At 35.7% G+C, this 18,588-nt stretch overlaps 1 long non-coding RNA gene across 3 annotated transcripts in view; it reads left to right on the forward strand.

Moving 5' to 3' along the window:
- LOC108588634 (uncharacterized) overlaps positions 1-18,588 on the forward strand; it is a 123,447-nt gene that overhangs the window by 85,066 nt on the left and 19,793 nt on the right. The window contains exon 3 of one of the 3 annotated variants that reach the window (XR_013528259.1): positions 4,946-5,129. The exons of the other annotated variants lie outside the window; for them this stretch is intronic. This is a non-coding gene — a long non-coding RNA (uncharacterized LOC108588634). The remainder of the gene's footprint in view (positions 1-4,945; positions 5,130-18,588) is intronic. 3 annotated transcript variants of the gene reach the window in all.

Consider the following 18,588-nt stretch of genomic DNA (forward strand, 5'->3'; position numbering starts at 1 on the left):
TTTTGTTTAAACTATCTGGAGCATAAATTATGACTTTTGATGGATTTCCTAATAAAGATTCCGTAGCAGCAAACAACTTTGGCTTCATAGGGTTGCTATTTTCATATTGTAAGATTTTACATGTATTTCTGGAATTCTTACTTGTAAATTCTTCCAGAATATTTTCCTCTTTACAAGTAGAGAGAATTATTTTATTTGATTTGTTTTTACTCATCAATGATGAACTTAAAGACATAGCACTGTGCCTTTTGTCCAGGAACTGAAAGTGCAGAGGACAGAATGCATATGAAACACATCTAAACAGTATCCTTTGCTAAAACGATTGTCCTCATTTTTGGTTGTGGGGTCCAGATAGTTTCATAACTTTGTCCAGGTGGAAGTTAACCTTCATCAGTATTTTAATTTCTTAATTTAAGAGATGATTACATTGAAAATCACGTGAAGTGCTGAGTAAAGATAATGTAGACACATTTAGGACTCAATTTTGATAAAAATAACAAATACCTATATCAAAGCCCAGTATTATATAAGGTCAACAACATGTATCTATAGGTAAATTTTTTTTTAAAAAAGTAGTCATAAGTACTACACCCCATTGAATTTGGGGTCTAGTACATTGATTCTGGGCCAAGGCACAAGTCAGTATTATTTACATCTGTGAGTATTGCTTTTATGGTTATATAAAAAAAATAAGAATAAAACAATAATATTTTCTAAAACTAGCACACAAAGGTAATGGTTTGCTTTGTGCACCTGCCAGTTTGGGTTGCTGTTAAAGCCACCCTGGAAATTCTCCTGTCTTTGTGCAATATTTTATGCTTTTCTTTTCTTCAGGGCAGATTGGTTCTGCCTGCACTTTATTCCTGAACCTACGTTCATTCAAAATGGATTGCCATACTTAAATGCTCTATCTAGTGCTGCTGCGGCTGCTGCTGCTGACTAATAATGCCCCTCCCCCACTCCAGCTCCCACCCCATCATACTCGGTGATCTCTCCTCTCCTCTGCCTCTCTCTCTCTCTCTCTCTCTCTCTCTCTCTCTCTCTCTCTGTCTCAGGCACCGGTGGCCCTATTGTCAACAAAGAATGCATAATGGTGAAGTACTCAGCAGTTATTTTGGTGATGTTTTCCCTTGCATGTTTTGAAAGTATTTCTGAAGAGTATAAATAAATGTGCCCTAAATTCTCCCCCTTTCTCTACGCTGATATTTGGAGCTAAGCTCTCATTAGAAGGGCAGCCTCAGAACTGCGGTGGCTGAAAAGCTTTCAGGGAATAAACATGTAGTTCAATGACTCCCTCTCTTTTTAATAATATTAGCACCATATAGATTTAATAACGGGGTGGTTGAAAACATTTTGATGATGGGGCAGTTTCTCTGATCTTCCAGGGAAAGCATCTGATTTGCTCATGTACCAATTAATTATTAAAGCCACTGAAAATACAAGCTACTGTGCTTCCCTCCTGGAAAGGGATGACGGGTGTGTGTGTGTGTGTGTGTGCATGTGTATGTGAGACACATGTCTGTGCTCTTGGGCTCATGTTTATACATATCTGTGTATTACATAGAAGGGAAGCTTGGCCAGAAATGTCTTCATTTTGACCTTGAAAGTCACTGGTAATTTTCTGTGTGTGTATGGTAGAGTAATATTTTGATGTAATAGAAGCATAATCCTTTTTCTTTTCCCTTTTAATTTTTTCTTCCTCCACACCATCTAAATGGGCCACAGCCAACCATCACTTTTAATTTTATCTTCTGTTTCTTGCCTGTATTTTATTAGCACCTTTTCTGTTTTAAAGTCTACTCACTGATATGGCACCAGATCTGTTGTAAGCAAACAATATGGTTTTGCTTTGTGTTCCAATAAACACTGTTCTACTGTATGATGTATCCCCTATATTTTATATCTTATTGGATTTGGTTAGGTTTGTGGAGGCTATTACATGCTATATAGACCTAGGTTCATCCTTTTTTTTTCAGATTCTGGGGCTCACTAAAGTTTTAAGGCAAAGAGATAGCAGATTTTGGGGTTATTATAAAATTTGTTGTTTTGTATTGTGACAATAGTGTTCATATGCCTGACATCCTCATAATAATATTAAGCTCTATTTTTTAGTGTGATGTACTTTATACATTTGTATAAATGTCACAGCCTGTAATCACTTCCTTTGTCATCGACGATTAATCTAAAAAAATCGAATAATTCACTGCCCCTTGCCATTTACATATCGTCTGCTGCCATCTGCTCTTCTCAGCAGCAGTAAATGATGGGTAATTAACTCAGTGCCTTTGTCTTTCCCTTGCTGAATGTCTGACACATATAGATTTTTCTCTGTGTGCGTGTTTGTGCGCGTGTGTGTATGTGCATGTAAGAGGAAAAGGGAGGGAATGAGATAGGAAAGAGTAAAAAAGAATGAATGATATTGCAAATATGGAAGTCAGCACAAGCTAATTTCAGGAGAAAAAGCCAAAGATACTGGATCAGAGAAGGAACCGTATCTCAGGACCTCATGTCTTCTCAAGCCAAAAGAAAGAACTGCTGGAACAATGGCTGCCTTGCACAGGCAAGAAGCACTTTTCTAAAACCTGAGAGGTCAAGGTCATGATGTAAAATCCAGTAAAGTTCCATAAGCTATTCCTATCTACCAGCGTCAAAGAGAGATCATGTAAATGAGACCAAGTGTAGGGTACCCACAACCCACATAAACATTCTAATTAACTTCTGAACTGGTAACCAGAATCTCTCTTTTAGGAAATGGTTATAGAAAGAAAATCTCTGTTGGTCTTGACTTTTAATAAATTTTTTAAAATACGAAATTTCAAGGAAAACTTACAAGAGCTTGTCAAACTGAGAAGCATGTAGAAATTCTTATTTGAAAAAAAAAACAATATCACTATCCTGGACTTCCCCAAGCTTCATATTAAATTATCAGTTCCTCCTGGTGCCACTCAAGAGTGTGTTAGAAAGGAATCGCACACTATTTTGAATATTTTATATACAATATTACTCTAATTTTTTGTCTAAGACATATATCTTGTTACATAAAAAATATTCGAAAGCTGGTTAATTTTGGTAATATTAAACAAATAATTGCAAGTTAAAATTTTAAGGAAGATAAGAATCTGGCTTGCTAAGACATTATTTTTATGTTAAATAAATTTAGACCATATAGGCCAAGTACTAGAAATCCACCATAATGTTCTCCACAAAGAATTACTAAAGCTCACTTCAAATAAAGATGATAGTTTTTGCTGTTGGTAACTTGAGCATGCTAAATCCAGTTCTTGTTTTCAAGGAGTTTACGATTTACATCTGGATATAAATACATACATATATAATGTTTATTAATCAGTCAAAGGACTAAAATATAGGGATTTAAGATCATTATCTTGTATTCTTTAAGAGTTTTGTCACTCTGTGCTCTCAAGGTTTGATTGCTCTTTGAACTTACCACTGAAAGAGGAAGATCAACATCAAATCCAGAAAAATCCTTGGAGCCCTTTTTAGTGTGTATAAGACTTTCTATGTGATACCTTTATCATGAATTCTGGCTCTGTATCTCTACCTGTCTGTCTGTACAATGACTATGAAGATATTCTCCTTTTTTTCCATCATGAATGTCATGAATGCTTAAAAACATTTACCTTTTGGTTTAATTGCAGTATTTTCGTGGTTAATTTTTCTTCAGCATCTATCACCACAAGATATCTGAAGGTTAGCAATGTGCCAATTATCATAAAAGAACGGGACACCATTGGAAGGCCATTGAGTTGTTAAATTACATTTTCTACATCAGTTTAAAATAACTTGCAGAGATGACTGAATATATACATAATGTGATGAAATAACTAAAAGATCCTCAATTACTAAGTCACTTAAATAAAAAAAGAAAAGTTATGAATGTAAAAACATGGACTTCATCTCTCAGCGCTGTGTTAACTATGTGAAGTACATGTACATTATAACACTATTTAAATTTCATAAACTTTTTATGACTTACAGGTAGATTTGTCAGCATCTAATTGAGAAAGAGATTCTTGAAAGCTTTCATTGCAATCGTTAATTCAACATCATTGTTCTCTCAGGCTGTTACGTGACCCAACAGGCTGGGAGAACAATATTGCTGAATATAATTGGCATATGTCAGCAAAATATAATTAGTAACAAGCATCTTTCTGAAATGCTCTTTTTGTTGGTTAAAAAAAGTTGAAGATTTCCTCTTGGATTAAATTATAGCTTGGATTTCTCTTTCATTTAATTTTTGGTAGATCTTAAAAAAAAGATGAATTAATTTAAATCTTGATTCAAAGAAATATATTGATTTCCTGTGTTGTGCTAACACTGGGAAGGGATTTCTTTCCTTCAGTGGGTTTTTAGTTTAATTCCGGGTATGAGAGCATTTTGTATAAGAAATATGGAGCAGTGCATTATTCAAGGGCTATTCTGAATACCCAGGCTAAATTAATCCTCTCCTGCCCCATTGAGTTTTGAAATAGGTTCAGTGACCAGCCTTTTCTGAGGGGTTGTGAGGAATCAGACTCTCGGATTGCAGCTTCCTGCTTGGGAGTTTCTAACACCAAAGACGCTGAAGTGCAGACAGTCTTTGGATTCCTTATTGCAGCACCTTCTACATGCTTAACTCCAGGGGTATTATGGCTAATGTTGGTGATGGGGAAAAATATGTTACAATTGTCCTCCAACTAATAGTGTAAGGAAGAAGACAGATACCTTTCACTAGAGGCAATTTTAGGGGAAAATGATACTGTGATATATAGCATTTTAAATGGAAACAGAATATATACCAAATTGCTTTTGAGTGTGGTGGGGGTGAGGGAAAGAATTTTGGAAAATTTCTTCAGAACCCAAGGTTGAAATGAAACATTATTTTAATGAAAGAAAAATAACATTTGGTAATGTAATTTCACCTAAGAATGTTATGAATTTGCAGTCAAAGCCAAGTCTGAATGAGTGGTCCCATCTGACCCAAGCCACAGTTTCAGAAGCACAGCCTTGGAGGAGTAAGGACGGTGAGGAAACAGATGCCTAGACATCCATATTGACCAAAACCTGCACTGGCAACCCACGGAGGGCTACATATCAAAGACAGGTCTTATCACATCTTCATTGCCAAGGTATTTCTCTTACATTCTTAACCTAACCCAGCCTCACACCTTGAACTTCTTCCTCACTCATGCTCTCACTCTGGGCCTGAGGTTCCTGGACATTATTCCTGCCTCCTAAGCAGCCTGTTCCTAATATTCCTGGCTTATCAGTCTTCACTTCCTTTTTTTTTTTTGTCCAGGTTCTGTGTTTCTGGTAGGTTCTCCTCCACATGGACCACAGTTGTCCAGCATTTGCATTATATGTCTCACGTACCATCATCACCATTTAGTGCACAGAAATCATTTTCAACATGGAACAGCTCTGCATATAAAATGAATTTCAAGCGGCAAAGAGACAGGGTGGAAAAATTGATCTCTATACACACACATAATTTGTTTGAAGTCTTATGGGGAACTGTAGTTTATGCAAACTTTTGGTCATTTTAAATTTATGCAATGAAATACAACCTGCTTAGTAGAATTAGTTGTTTGGATAAAGCTCTGGTAAGTCGTGAAAATAATCACACTGATTCAATGGAGACAGAGATAAAGACCATGAACAAATTCTGCTTTTTCAATGATACTTACCCATGAGAAGTAAAATAAAATAGACAGAAGCCAAATAAACTCATCACAAATAGGAGGCTGACACAGAGAGGTGTGATGTAGCAGCAAATTCTAGTTAGAACGAGTGATAGTGAAATGTAGGCTCTAGAAAAATTTGGCAAGTGCCAATCCAACTTCTGAAACACATGAATCAAAGGGGTGAATATATGAAATTAGCACATAATTATCTGCTTTATTAAAACATTTTCAGCAGTTTCAATCAAAAAATATTTCCCCTTGTTTATGAACACTTTAAGTTTTTCAAAATCATAGTTTGTATGTGATCTTTTAGGGAGGCAGATTGATAGGGTGGAAAGATAGCCCCAGTGAGCAATGATGACAGGGCAGGGCAATGAATCTTGATAGGCCTCAGTTTTCTCATCTGTAACATGGGTCAGTGATTTACAAACAATAGCTTGTGCAGGTGTAGGCATGTCATAAAGAGACTGACAGTCATGGTTTCTAGGGGTTTTGTTCCCCCAGGTTTTAGCTAGGTCGACTCTAATTTGTATTTTCCATTTTGACTTGCCCACGATTTTTCTTTTCTTTTTTTCTTTTAAAAGCAAGACTTCACAGCTGAAAAAGTAGTTTGAAAACTTTTGTTCTAAATATACTCAAGAGTTGCAGCATGGTACATAGATGTAGGTAGGTTTTGGAACAGGTAAACCTGGTTTGAATCTTAACTGTGGCTCAGACAGAGTTGGAGGAGATCAGAATACAAGTTAAGAGAAGTTCTTCGTAGTGCTATGAAGGATGGGTGTGAAGGAATAGAGTGTGGAAGCGGGAAAAGCGTTTATATTTAGAAGATGTTTGAAATAGTTTACACATGAAATAATGAGCTCAACTCAGGCACGGGCGATAGAAATTGAATTGGAAGCATGTATTTAAGAAACATCAGGGACGTTTGAAAGAATGAGTACCGTTAAGGTGTTTAGGGTAAGGAAGTAGTCTAAAATGATTGCCCATTTCTGATAACATTGACTGAGCTGGGAAATCCAGAGAGGAACGCTTTCAGGGAAAAGTATGATGAGTTTGTGTTTGTAATACAGGATTTGATGAACCAATTGAATATATCTACCAGGGTCTAGACTATGGAAATGAGACCTGTTAACAAGGGGAAAATGAAAATATTTTATGTATGAAAGTATAAAACTCATTAGAAAAGACAGTGAATAATTAAAATTTTTTCAAAGGAGTAAGGTGTGTGAGCAAATCAAGTCTGAATGTCCTTTGGCATCCATTGTGTGTAATGAATTAATTTTATTCCTATATATCTAGAATAATATTAGGTATATACCATCCTGGACAAATTTTTAAAATAGCCATAAAATCACTGCATATGTGTTTTGTGGTTCATTGAGGGGAACCTATTAAGAGACATGTGAAGAAAATCTAAAACTCCAATGGGGATGAGTGATACCCTTGAGGGGCTCACAGTGCAGTGTACGATATGAACCTGCTTACAGATAACGGCAGTGTGAGTAGAGAAGTGGAATAGGATTCAGGCAGTGAAGCAAGTCAGCTTATGGTCTCTCTCTGCCTCTCTGTCTTCCTGTGTCTCCTACTCCAGCTCTTCATCTCTGTTTCTCTCTCTCAGTTCATCTTTCCTCTGTCTTGCCTTCTTGATCCGGTGACCACTCATTATAGCAAATCTTCCAGCAGCTCCAGGATGTTATCATTCTCCATTTAGCAACCTCAGTAAAAGAAGACATATCTTACTCATTAGCTCTAATAAAAGTCCCTGAAATAATTCATATTGGCCTTTTTGTAGATCTTATGCCCTTTCCTGAACCAATCGCCAAGGCCGTGAGCATGGAATATGCCAGTTCCCCAGTCCTTTATCAGGAGCTGCTGAAGGAGTGGTATAAATTCCAGCAGTAGAAATTCTACCATGACATCCCCTTCGGAGGAGCATGTGGAGTGGAAGCAGGCAAAGAGGATTCTCCTCCAAAGGCAATTATCATCATAGAAAAGAGGCAGTGCTATCAAGATCAGCAAACCTCATAGATGGCTGCCCCTATAGCACAAAGAACCAGTGACTGCCATTTCCTTCAGGAGTCAAAGGAGTCTTCCTCGTGACCTGGACAGGAGAGGTTGGGCAGGATTTCCCTAAGGTCATACAGCAGTATTTAGAGACATGAACATTCTTGTATAGTTATCTGGAGCAAACCATACAAAAGACAGAAGGCCAAACTTCAAAGGTTAGCCACATTTATAAACATAATAATAAAGTCGTACCTTCAACTACAAAGAGTGATATGACATGCCTTTTTTGCATCCTTTAGTTTTGGGCTGAGAAACTTTGGAAACATGAATTACAAATGAGATGGCATTCATAATTTTAAAATGGGGACAGAGAAATGCATTGACTTTGAAATGGCAAAACAAAGTAGCTTTCACAGTTGGAAAATAGGGTAGTTCTGGGCTGAGAGCAAAGATTCCCAAGAGAAGGCAATATCACACTCCATTCTAAGCAGAGACATTTTGGAGGGCGCTTTCCGTAAACTGAGAAGGGTGGAGGAGATTAATAGTTTGGTATAAATTGATAAGAGATCAAGTTTGTGCATATGGACTTAAAATCAGAAAGTGATGAAAACCTTCCAAAGCAAAACAAACCAAAACAACTGCTCTGAATTGCAGAGGATTTTCCTTGAAACAAGGTAACACTTTTACTTAAGAAACCATCAGATAATTAGACAAAGTCTATACGAATAATTAAAAGTCTTTTAAAAAGTCTGTACAAATAATTCCAATAGAACACTGGACTATTTACTTTCGTTCTCATTGTGAATGTGACCTGGAGTTTTGAGAAAAAGTAGTAATAGGGAATTCTTTTGATCTTATTTATTTAAAAAACTTCAACTTGAAATTGAGAAAGAATTATTTTCTGCTTAACAGGTCAAATATCTTATAGCAAATGATATTTGAGAAAATGTTTTCAATTTCAAAATAATTTTTTTTTTTTTTTGAGATGGAGTTTCACTCTTGTTATCCAGGCTGGAGTGCAATGGCACGATCTCGGCTCACCACAACCTCTGCTTCCTGGGTTCAGGCAATTCTCCTGCCTCAGCCTCCTGAGTAGCTGGGATTACAGGCACATGCCACCATGCCCAGCTAACTTTTTGTATTTTTTTAGTAGAGACGGGGTTTCACCATGTTGACCAGGATGGTCTCGATCTCTTGACCTCGTGATCCCCCTGCCTTGGCCTCCCAAAGTGCTGGGATTACAGGCTTGAGCCACCGAGCCTGGCCCTCAAAATAAATTGTTGAAGCAATAGAACAGCAATTTTGGACAAGTTAACTTTGTATAACAATGATTGATACTTTTATAGAGAATATTTAGATAAGCACAAAAGAGTAAGCATAGGTTAGTACATTTAAAGAGTTTTAAAAAGAAAAATAACTGTAGAAGGTTTATATATTTTGCTGAATCTTGTGCTGTGATAGAAGTAGAGACAAATGGTTTTTACATATATTAATTTAACCTGAAATCCCGTATTTAAAAATCAATCCTCATACTCTATACAAAAAGGATTTGCACCATAAAATCTAGTCATCCTTTTACTTATTAATCACCCATTCAACAAATGTTTCTAGTAATGCTTTGTGCCAGGCACTTTTAAGAGTTCTGGGGAAAAAGAGTCAATAAAACAAAGGCTCTGATTTTGAGGAACTCATAGTCTATTGTGAGGGTGGGATGTGTAAATAAATACAAATTTTCATCCATGCCTGAGGATTCCCATTAGCTTGTTCCCAGTGACATTAAGATGCTTTAGTCCTAATAAAATGTTCTATTTTCTTTTAAAAGTCATTGTGTACCCTACTTTTAAGTAGATACTAGGGCTGCTTCATCTAAGGTGAATAATGGCAAGTTCCTCTGGGCTTGTCCTGGACAAAACTTGGGAGTGGATGGCCCACTATTTTCTTGCACAGTTTTATATCTATTTTGCCTTCCCAAAAAGCATGGCCCTGAATACATCCATTTAACAAAAGAAAAATAGTAGGGGTAGAAAAGGAAATGGCAAGAAAAAAAAAAAAACAACAGTAGCCATGGCTTAAAGATAGAAAGATTCAGAAACGTCTCAAAAATATTTAAGAGGCAATGAACTTAGGGTGTGTGTACTGTAGACCCAGATATAGAAATCTTGACAAGATAGTCTTGAAGTTATTAGGAGAAAAACTGAAGGAAAACTAGTAAGAAAATCTGTTTGTCATCTTAGGGAAGAATAAAATACGATTTCAACTTCCAGTGGCATTGTTATTTAGAATAATATGCAGATCATGGGAAATAGCGTGGGGTCCATTTCTGAGGACTATATTTTTAACTGGAACATTGAAGAATTCCATTGAACAGAGAAGGATAAGATGAAGAAATGTCTAAGTTATCCTCCAATTCTAACTGGTAGAGACTAAGTTAACTTAGGGTTTATCATTTAGGTTAAACATAGTCCCCAGATGAAAGAAACAAAAACAAATACTTTCTGCCTCTCCCCATTTTTTACTTTAGGTGAAGGATGAATTCAGTACATCTTATTAAAAGAAACATCAAGATTCGTTTCTGTGAATTTGTACTTAAATGCCATTTTGGGGAAATTATTTTTATGTGAAGACAGGCCAGCAGGCAGTAGAAGTTGAGAGATCTAGAATGATATATAGCATGAAGAAGTTTTGAGGAAACTGGAGGCAATTATCTTTCTAGCAAAGCATATTTCCTCCAGCAAAAGTAAGCACTTGCCTTGAACAATGCAAGGCAAGTGTTTGGCTCAGCCATTTAACTTTAAAGATTGTATACCAAGGAAGTAGTTAAGGATATATGTAGAGTTTTCTCTAAGTGTTCATCTCAGTGTTATTTATAATAGTGAAAATGTAAATAATCTACATGCCAAATGTTGAATAATTCGTTAAATAAATTATCCAAACAATGCAATGTGTAATGAATAGTTTAAATGGAAAGCTATTCACATCATATTGTTAAGTGAAATAAATCAAGTTAGAATGAATAAATACATACACACACACACACAATCTGAACGTAACTATGGGAGAAATGTATTTAAAAAATAATATGGTAATTATGAGTTTCTCTGGGTAATGAGATTAGGGATGTTACATTTTAATTTTCTCTTTTTGCTTGCTTTCCAACTTTTCTTCAATAAAATTGTGTTGCCTTTGTAAAAATAAAAATGTTTTTTATTTTATTTAACTTTTAGGTTCAAATTACACATGTGCAGGTTTGTTACATTGGTATTTTGTGTGATGCTGTGGGGTATCACTGGTCTCATCACCAGGTACTAAGCATAGTACCCAATAGGTAGATTTTCAGCCCCTGCCACCATCTCTCTCTCCCCACTCTAATAGTTCTCATTGTCTATTGTTCCTATCTTTGTGTCCATGTGTACCCAAGGTTTAGCTCTCACTTACGAGCACAAGTATTTAGTATTTCATTTTCTCTCATTAATATGCATAGAATAATGACCTCCAGCTGCATCCATATTGCTGCAAAGAACACGACCTTTTTCATGGCTACATAGTATTCCATGGTATATATGTATCACAATTTCTTTATCCAATCCACCATGAATGAGCACCTAGATTGATTGCATGTCTTTGCTATTGTGAATAGCACTGCAATGAACATACAAGTGCATATATTTATTTTCCTTTGGGTATGTACCTAGGAAGGGATTGCTGGGTTCTGTCTTAAGTTCTCTGAGAACTCTCCAACCCGCTTTCCACAGTGGCTGAACTAATTTACATTCCTAACAACAGTGTATAAGCATTCTTTTTTCTCTGCAGCCTTGCCGACTTCTATTATTTTTTGACTTTTTAAAAATAGATGTTTTGACTGGTGTGAGGTGATATCTCATTATGGTTTTGAATTACATTTTCTAATGATTGGTGAGGTTGAGCATTAAAAATATATTTTGAAAGTATAATATATATTTCATATGTAGGATGTGAATATATATTTGTATTAAGTACTATATTAATATATCTATATCTATCTATAAAGCACTAATATAAAGATATATTTGTCAAATAAAGATGAAACTTCATGCTGTTTTCCTCATGTTTTATATGTAATCTATCACCAGTTGTGATCAGTCCAGTACTATGTTCCAACAAAATTTTCTTTGGTTCCTTGAACATATCATGTTTATTTCCATCTTGGGATCATTGTTTAAGCTCATCCAGCTGCCTTACATATTTTCCGAGATCTTAATGGTGGCTCGTTTTCACTGTTCAGGGCTTGGCTGTGGTATCACCTTCATAAAGAGAAACTCTGACTACCTTCCTTCAAGTGGCTTTCTGTAGCTTCTTTCTATCTTATTTCTGTTTATTTTCCTCAAACCTTTGATCACATTCTGCACTTACTTTGCTTATTCATTTGTATGCTTGATAAATGTCTGTCTCCTCCTCTAGAATGTAAGCTCTATGAAGACAGTGGCCTCCTCAGTGATCCCCTAACATAGGTCTGACATATGGTGGATATAGAATGAATTACTCATGAAAACATCTCAGCAATGATTACGGACATTAAGACTTTCATCAGAAAAAGTTGAAGTCCAGTGTTGGGTAGAGATAAACTTCAAGGTCTTATCAATATGAATGTGTATTATATACATATAAACAGATGTACACACACACATACAAATCACAAACATATTTATGATTTATACATATTTAAAATGTATGCATATGTACATACACAAATGATATTATACAAAAATTCAAGCATGTACACAAGTAGACAGAAGAGTATAATGAACTTCCCTCGAGGCTCCATCAACCAGCCTTAACAGTTATCAACTCGTGGTTATCCTTGTTTTATAAACACAGCTTCTCATTTTTCTCTCTGTCTGGATTCTTTCAAAGCAAATTTCAGATGTCAAACTTTTTTCTATAATTGTAATGTGTACCCTAAAAAATAAAAGCAATCATAATTCCATATCCTATCTAACAATTCACTGTAACTTTTTAATATTTTATATATCCAGTGAACATTTAAAAGCATATGTTCAAAAGTGTATATTTAAAAAAATTGTTTCATGGAAAACACTTTTGTTTGAACACTTCCACATGCCATCTTGTTTTGAAACTGAACTTTAATTCTTAGGTTTTATATAGTTAGAAATGGAGACCATATTTTCCCCTTAATTTGGATAATTTTTTATCTTTCAAAGGTGCACCCTTTTTTAAGTTGCCTCAGGTATAAGATAGCAAAACAGTCTTTGCTAATGCATTGTCTTTTTTTGGGGGGCGGGGGAGTGTTTTCCCATGAATCTTTTCAACCTGGCCAGTATTCTCATTTTGTTAATCTGCTATCAGATGATAAATTGCCTTCAAAGAGTAAATGATCCTGAAACTCTATTTTAATGAATAGTCTGAATTTGAAGATAGTCGATACCTATTTGTTGATTTTATTTTACTTTCATTTGGTTATTGTAGTTAGCCTAGTTTTGATAGCAGCTTGTGATTTGCTCTATAAAAGTAATCTTGATTTAGTTGCATAAGAGTAATCTTGCCTTTCTTTTTCAATAAGCTGCCGGATTTGTTGTAGTTTTTGTCTCTCCATAACCTTAGGCTGGTCCAATTTCTTAACACAGTTCAAGATAATGTTAAGTAATTGATTGCATCGTGAGTTATTAATAAGGACAAGAAACACACGAATTCTTCACAAGTTTGCAATATCCTGGCAGAAAACCACAATTTGGTGGCAAATGGAAAATTCCAATGAGTTGCTTTAGATGCTATGTCTTAAGTGTGCCAGGTTTCCAGACCAAAATTACATCGTTGGTCTTCACATCAGTATGCTAAGCTGAAAAGTCAGTATGTGTTTCCATTTGCGGCTCACTTATTTGGTGAGTAAGAGCATCTTAACTAACCCTTATCGGCTGTATCCAACAATATATGCTAGATATCAGCCAAAAGGATCACCAAGACTGATCTTTTTTCTGCATTCCAAATACTGGCATTCCATCTATTTCACATTGTCACTCATTCATCAGCTAGCCTCAGACTAGTGGATAAAAAAATGGTGGAAACATCCCTGGAGTCTTGCAGATTTGACTCTGGTTTTGATGGAAAATTATTCTGCAGATTCGCACATTTATTGACCTCAATACTAGTGAGGTCAACGTGACAATATAGTGTGTATTGATTTGGTCCAATTCAAGAATTGCTCATTCATTTATTGCTTATATTTATGTAAATAAAGCAGGAAGCTTTCATCTTCCAGTTACAACACGTTACTGAATTAACGTGATTAAAGATGAAGCTGAACTAATGTTAACAGGGTCTTTGTTACTGTCATAAAGTGCAAAAGAAACAATTATGTAAAATTAATATATTCTTAAGGAGGAGAATATGCATTTCAGCATCAACTATTATAACCCCCACCATTTTTTCTTGTTCAAGTCAATTTCATGCTGAAATACCTTGACATATTTTCTTTATTCCTGGCTTTTCCCCCACCCCATTCTATGCCTGTATCTTCAAATTATATTATATGGTAAATTTTTCTATAAATGGAAATATGATATCTTTGACATGAACAAGGTTGGCAAGAATTGAGCATCAGAATGTTGAACAGGCACGTCTGTTATTTTTTTCAAAATATTTTCAGCTATCTATTTTTCTTAACACAATAATAATGCCAGTATGTGGAGTAGGAATTTGGAGTTCATACATTTGGCAACTGAACCGCTTTTTCCTAAGTCATTGCTTTGTTGTCTAAGCTTGAAATCACTTTTTGGAACCAATATAGAGAAGACACACAGCTATGACCCAAAAGATATTTTTTTCCCTTCTTAATGGCGGAGGAAAAAATTAGATTTAGGAATGTGAGGGATTTTATACTTCTTGCTTAAATTTATGTAATAGAACAGGTCTGGCTACTGAAATATAAGAAATCATACATGTTACATTTATAATTGGTTTGAAATCTTACTTTGTATTATTGCTCGATACAGAAATCATTTTACTGTAACATTGCAATAACAAAGGGCTGTTGATATCTGTTTCACTTCATCACTGATCCATTCAGTATAAAAATAAATTGAGGAGTGCATTCTGTAGGACAGAATTTATGGAAAATACAGTATGGTACATATTGTGGTCTATTTCTTAAAATTATCTAACTACACCAACACTGTGAGACATTTACTGTGGGGACAAGAGAGTCATTTGTAAGCACTCCCTTTGGCTGCCAGGTAAGGAATATCCAAGAACTGACAGCAGCATAGCATTTAAGGGCATCAATCTGGTACAAAAAATGAATATAGAAGAGATGGAATCACTGGGTATTGAGCAGCGGGGAAGGAAATGATTTGTGCTGCCTGCTGATATATAAAGGTATATTATGCACAGTAAGAACAGCTTAGTTCCCTGGACTACATGGCTAACCCACTCTAGAACTGAACGTACATAATATGCAGGATAAGTTTATCTTTTAGCATGGCCTGGGCAATTATTTGGTATTGATTTTGTGAAAGTTTTGTCTTATATGTCAGCATTTTGTTGGCAAACTTTGCAACATAATCCAATCAAATCAGCGCAGAGATGAGTGTGGGTAGAGATAAACCCTCTGCGGGCGAGTCCTTTGCGTGGCGGGTAGGTAGCCCTTCCACATTAAGAAAGCTCTTGCAACTGTGCCATCTCGTCAGGGGAATTGTAATCTTGGGGAATCCCTGTGCCTGATTGCCGCTCTCCTCCCAATTGTGCACTTTTGACCTCTGTATTGATTCTGTTCTCTCATCAAAAGCGCTGATGTAATTCCATGTGCTGGGATCATGCAGTGATTTGCATTTAGGAGCTGCAACTGTGCGCTGACCCCAAACCATTTCATCAGAATGAAAGTAGACCAAATGGCAGATGCGTTTCCCCATAATATTAAAGTCTATTGTGCCATTTGGTATGTTTCTTCATTGTATATAGAAAAGGGACATACACCACCCGATCTGGATTTTGATTTAATTCCAAACAGGAATTGAGAAGCTCTTTAAAACGTAACAGGGATTAGAAAGGATTTTATTGAATTCCACATTCAGTGCAATAAATAGCATTCCTAGTTGTTAAAGCTTAACCCAAAATGATAAAAGTATCTGAATATATTTTCAGAATTTCCAGCACATTAAAAATTGTTTTATTATTTTTTCAGTGTCTTTTGCTATTAATGTGTATCAATCAAGATGTCTATTCATTGACTGACTACCGAAATACAGTAACTAGAAATGCCATTTAATAATTCTGTGAAGAAAATAGTAGATATGTCATTAACAGATTTAATCTGATCAAAATATTGACCATCATTTGTTTGTTTCTCCTCTCCCTCTTCTTCCTCCTTTTCTTCCTTCTTTTGCAAGTAGGGTAGAAATGGGCAGGAAACAACTTTTTAAACACAGGCACCTAAAGAAAACTTCATTGAAAATCAGTATAAATCTATAATTATCTGCATTATATTCTGCTTTTTTATTATCCCTTTAAATACTATTCATTCTTATTAATACTTATTAATTTGAAACAACATGTGTTTACTGAGCATTTAAATATAGGTGCTAGAAATTTGGTGATGAGCAAAACAGACATGATTTTTCATGGAACTGGAGTCTAGATGGAGAGACCATCAAGAAATAACTACACAAATAAATATGAATGTAACAAGAAGAGAACAGGTCATATTAATAATTGACAATAGTCAATTGACAATTAATAATTGACAATGATTCAATTCTATGAATGAAATCATAATTATTTAGAAAAATACCAAAAAGAAATTAGGGGATGTGTGGGAATGGAGATACTGAAGCTGCTGAGTATGGGTGAATCCATTCATTGAAAACCAAAAAAGGGGTTCACTAATTGTCCTATATAGAAAGAAGGAGAAGGGTGGCAGAGAAAAACACAGAAAGTGGGGACTCTGTGATTCTTCAAAATTAGGAAAACCTAGGTAGGGTGAATCTTCTATGGAGAAAGTAGAACAGAGTGCCCAGGTCAGTGGGAGATTAAAGCAAGATAGCACAGGGGAACTGGAAGTCTGTGATGTTTGTTTGATCTGGGATTAGTATAAAGTCTGAGGAATATTCGGGATTCTTGCAGGCTAGAAATGTGGAGGCTCAATCCAATAGTTCATAAATCTTTTTTCAGAGCCTTCACTAAGTACTGTTGAGATAAATTGCAAGAAGTATAAGAGGGTTCCAGTTTAGATTGAGGTGGGAAGAGATGTCAGACAAGACGTCTTCATTTTATTTTATTTTTTTATCTTGAGGGTACTTGATTTCATTTTTAAAAGATATTGGATATTTCCCTGAGGAAATAGTTACAAAAATGTCTGAGTTTACAAAGTGTTAAATTAGGAAATATTGATAATAATTTATATTGCATAGCAGAGTTTTAGTTTACAATGCACTTTCAGGTGAATTGCCTTAATAAATCCTCAAAGCAATCCTGTGAAAAAGGTGTCATTCTCATAGTAAAGATAAGCCTTGAGAACACATGGACACAGGGAGGGGAGTACTAAACACTGGGGTCTATTGGGGGGAAAAGGGGAGGGCCAGTGGGAGGGGGAGGTGGGGAGGGATAGCCTGGGGAGAAATGCCAAATGTGGGTGAAGGGGAGAAGAAAAGCAAAGCACACTGCCATGTGTGTACCTACGCAACTGTCTTGCATGCTCTGCTCATGTACCCCAAAACCTATAATCCAATAAAAAATTAAAAAAAAAAAAAAAAAAAAAAGATAAGCCCATTGACAGTGGCTTGCTAAAGGCTAATATGTAGTAAGTGGCAAAAGCAGACCTTGAATCCAGGACTTCTCACTCGAAATTTGTCCTTTCCATTAACTTTGTAAAATAGTGCTTGAAGTTGTGAAAGTATTCACCAATGTTTTTTCGTTAGTCATATATTCCAATAAATATAAAATTGCTCAGTTTTTTTAAAAAAGCATATTTTATTGAAATTTCTAGGGTGTATGTGTTGAATACATTGAAATTTACTTTTAGAGGCTGTGTACCATTGTTGCTAGAGGATTGAGAAGTATTTCACATAGCCTGCTCAGAAGTTTCTCCTTGGCCTGGAAATGGAAGAGATGAGATGAATCTTTATAGGCGAAATAAACAATATCAGAATTTCTCCCTTTAGAAGCCAGGCTACAAATAGCACAAGTATTCTAGGGAGAAGAGAAAATAGCCCCACCCCTGAGATAGGCTTCTATAGAAAAATACTGGGGTTTCATTAAATAATCTCCATGTTTTTGACTTTTGTCTTGGGGGAGGTTGGTTTAGAAAGCCTATGACTAACTCCTATCTCTTCCATTATATTCCTGTTATTAATATTTTATGTCATGGGCTCAGTTCTATGAATCACAACTGACAGTATGATTGTCCTTATTAATCATTATTAAAATCAATAATTACAGATAACTGAGTGGACTGTCCTGTATATAACCAGAGGATGCTGGTTACCCAGGTTTATGATATGTACATTACTCATTTATTATCTATGGTTTAGTCTGGGGACAAGTCATCAAATTTGTATTCTAAAGCCCAAGGTTTACAATTCGGCTTTGCCACTTTAACAGACATCTGACCCTGGGCTGGTTATTTAACTTATCTAGGCTTCAGGCTCATCATCGATAAAATGGGATGAATGACACTTAACTCATAAAGTACTTGTTGGGATGAAATTAGATTGCATATATAAAAGAAGCCAGTGCAGGCCTTTATGCTTTTGTTTAATTCATTTGGGAGATGAACAGATCAAATTAAAAGTGATCTCAGCATGGCCAGGGTACAATACAGATTGGGGTAAAGAATGTTATTAGTCACTCCTGTTAGTATCTAGATATTTGGATCCAGATCCTGGAATAAAGGTCTCCTGCATATGGGTGT

The sequence above is a fragment of the Callithrix jacchus genome, chromosome 16, assembly GCF_049354715.1.
Source record: "Callithrix jacchus isolate 240 chromosome 16, calJac240_pri, whole genome shotgun sequence".
Taxonomy (NCBI): domain Eukaryota; kingdom Metazoa; phylum Chordata; class Mammalia; order Primates; family Cebidae; genus Callithrix; species Callithrix jacchus.